This window comes from Gavialis gangeticus, unplaced genomic scaffold (genome assembly GCF_001723915.1).
Source record: "Gavialis gangeticus isolate Ggan-Ray unplaced genomic scaffold, GavGan_comp1, whole genome shotgun sequence".
Classification (NCBI taxonomy): Eukaryota; Metazoa; Chordata; order Crocodylia; family Gavialidae; genus Gavialis; species Gavialis gangeticus.
Window position 1 is genome coordinate 71,622,772 of NW_017729024.1, and position 3,736 is coordinate 71,626,507.

The window sequence follows — 3,736 nt, forward strand, 5'->3', positions numbered from 1 at the left end:
TCAGAAATGGTTGGGGAAGGGGAGGTAATGCATTTTAAAATAAATTTAAAAAAGAGAACTATGCAAGCTAGGGTCTTTATATCAAAGTTGTGTCCATATGTACTTTATTTCAGTACAAAGTTGGAGAGAATATACTGCCTGGAGGCTAAATACATAAATATCCCTCAGTGGAAATTTTGGAAAACCCTTGAGGGATTCCCTGTGTAGGTTGTCAATGAGTTATACCTATGTTGCAAAACCCCCAGTTTTTCTAGTATTTAGCCTCCAGGCAGTATATTCTCTCCAACTTTGTATTGAAATAAAGTACATATGGACCCAACCTTGATATTAAGACCCTGGCTTGCATAGTTCTCTGTATTCATTCTAGATCTCCAAATTCACTTATTCATTTAAATTATGACTGGGGAGAAATGTTCTTTTCCAGTGATTTCCTGACTCTAGACTGACACCAAATTAGTTGGTTGGTTGTGATGCCAGGAAAATGTATTATTTTGGGTCCCTAAGCAAACCAAAGCCCCTGAGGAAGTTTGTGGGTGAGTCATCACCAATGTTGAGACTGTTGAGTTAGAGCCCTCACCAACCACAGTATTCTCCAGCGAGGTGGAGCTGACACTCTTCCTAAGGGACCCCAGTAACCTAAGTACTCCAATGAGGGGAAAGAGAAACAGGGAAAGAAGGAAGTGCTGTAAGAACCATCATTGCCTTAGCCATATAAGGGCTAATTTCCTCATTATAGTTATGGAAAAATATAATATGCTCCTTACCACATTTGTAGGAACAACTTGAACAGGGGTTGCTATATATGGAAGAGCAAAAAAGAAAAATCTTACTGTAGCTTTCCTCCTAGGTTTGGGAAACATAGTAATCCCCCTGCTACCACCCAACCAGCATCTAAATTGGTTTCACATATTAGCATATCTACAATTCTACGCTCAGCTTGGAAACTACCACCTTTCCTCCTCATTTGAGCATGCAAAGGATAGACTTCCGGTATTGCCACAGTTAGTACAATCTTCATCATCTCTTTCTGCTTTTGGCAACTCTCCTGACCTCCCTCTCCCCTTTCCTCTTCCATCATCTAAAGGCAAAGTAAGAAAATAGCCATCACTGCCAAGCAATTGCAGCCCCTGAGCCTTCTGAGGCCTAGATGTTGGTAAAGATAGAGAAAACATCCAGGTGAATCTGCTCAAGCAGACATGTCCCTTACTTCTCCTGCAACCCATCACACCTAAACACATTCTGGCTATCTGTAGCAGATCTATAAAAAAGCAGTTTTCTTGCCAGTATGGCTTAAGGCAGAGGTGAGCCCCTACAAGTAATCCTTTTGGGGTTGGTGTTGCCACCTGAACCAGGAAAAAAAAACAAATCATATTCTAAAAGTCAAACACCTACTATAACATATATTAATATTTTTGTCATGATTTGTGTTCGTGTAGTGTATGTAGAGGTGAACGCATAATAGCTAAAAAATAAGTCTTACTCTTGTATACTGTGTGTGAGGGAGTATGTGGGGTGTGTTTGGGGGTGGGTATGTGTGTATGGTGGGGTGTGGGGGTATGTGGAGGGGCTGTGAGGGGATGTGACTGTATATGTTGAGGTGTAAGGTATGTTGTGCGGTGTGTGTATATGTGGGGGCTTGTGGGGTACGGTGTAAGTGTGTGGGATTTGTGGGCTGTGGGGGGGCTGTGGGGACCTCCCCCTATACACTTCCTGCCATGGCGCACAGCCCCTGCCACTGGCAGCAGCAGCTGCAGGCAGCAGCCCTCAGGCCACTCGTGGTCCATGTAAGCATTGCTGCCCAGCAGCATAAAGCTCCAGCTAGAACAGCACATGGGGCCAGGAGCACAACCATATTAGCCTGCCTCTATCATATTGGGCTCCCCATGGTGCACATGCATCTCCTGGCACTCACACAACACTGGGGGAAGCCCTGTGCATTGGAAGTAGACTGGCCTGGCTGCACTCCTTGCTACCATGTACAGCTCTGAGAGGAGCCACATGCTGCCAGGTGGCAGCACCTGCACAGGACACAAGAGCCCTGAGTGCCCCCACCAGCTGCTGCTGCTGCCAGTGGCAGGGGCTTTGTGCCATAGGGAGGGAATTCATGGGGGTCCCCACAGCCCCCCACACTCCCTCACACCCACACTCTGCCCACCTGAGTGCTGCACTCCCACCACCCCCTTGGGAGTGGTCTCCATGCTACCACCAGCCCCAGCCCCATGGTCCCTGTCCCCACTCAGCTGCATCTCCCCCATCCACCCCCACCACTTACCTACCTGCTGCCCAGAGTGATCACTGCAGCAGGAAGACAAGGAGGAGCTTCTGGGTTTCAGGGAAGATGAGCAGATCCCCCAGAGGCTGCAGCAGTGGCAGCAGCGGCCCCACCCAGAAGCTATGTTCTGGGCCCTTCCACACATAAGGGTGAAGTGAGGCACTCAGTCTGGGGGGTACAATTAGTTGATGGGTACCTGCAGGCCAGATAAAATTGCCAGGCAAGCCAGATCCAGCCTGCAGGCCATATTTTGCCCACTCTTGGCTTAAGTTATTCCCCATTCTGATAAACATGTGAAACACAACATGCCCAAACAACTATAGCAATAGACATGGTACAGTTGAAACAGCTTTATAGGCACTCTATCACACCTTCATTTGATAAATGTGTATTCAACAGTCATCCAGCACTTACTAAGGGCATAAATTAACCCTTTTCATTCAGGCATTATGATGTCAATATGTGATTTTATGATCTAGGGCAGTCAGAACCAAAACTAGATCTTCCAGTATAACAACATAGTCAAACACTCATTGACATCTATCTTATTGGGTGAGAAGTTCCTTTTTGCTCCAGATCAAAAAGCCTAATCCTTGGAATAGCCTATCATATTTTTCAACCCAAACATCTGACAAAACTGCTCTTGAACCATGCTTTGTAGTTTCGCATTTCCTCCAGAACAATGGACTGAGTTAATACAGTCACTTGTGCCTTGGGGGTGGATAATGGTCATGTGTGTGCCACTCATGGCCCCAGGCACAGTTGCAATTTTCATTGCACATGGCTGAATTATCATAATTATAATGATCATTATGCAGATCTTCTTCATAACCCGTCTGTGGACTTGCCAATACCAGAACTGGTTATTCATTGATGCAGAGCAATCTAAGGCAGCTAAATTCCAGATGATGATAGCTGTTCACTTGTAGACTGCCAGGATAGCCTTCATCTGTATGTCCTGGGGCTGGAAGGTTGGAGCAAAATAATGTCACAGTTATAGGAATATCCTTTCATCATAAGAATTAATGTCTTTATGAGGAAATTCTTGGCCAACTGGTGCTTATCCCAAGTTGTCATTCCAATTTAGTCCCACTGGTTGGTGCTTGTAGCCAAGCCCATAATCACCTGTTTGCACATAGAAATTCTGCACTACTTATACCCCCTTGCCGCAAATCTGAGAGTTGCTTGCATAATCCCATGAACACATCTGTAACAGGGGGGCCTTCTCAGGGCTGATTTGCCTTTGGCAGCCCACCTGTTTCTGGGCCAACTGCCCACCTTTCTCGCTTGCCATGCCTTGTCATCTAATTAATGATCTTAATCAGGCTCTGCCCCTAGGTGATCCCACCTGGGGCCCCCCATGCTGGGATGGTGCATAAGTCACAGTGTACATAGCTTGCATGGGGAAGGACTTGTTTTATTGTTGGTGGGTGGGGTGGGGGGTGGGGGGGCCCTACTGTTGTG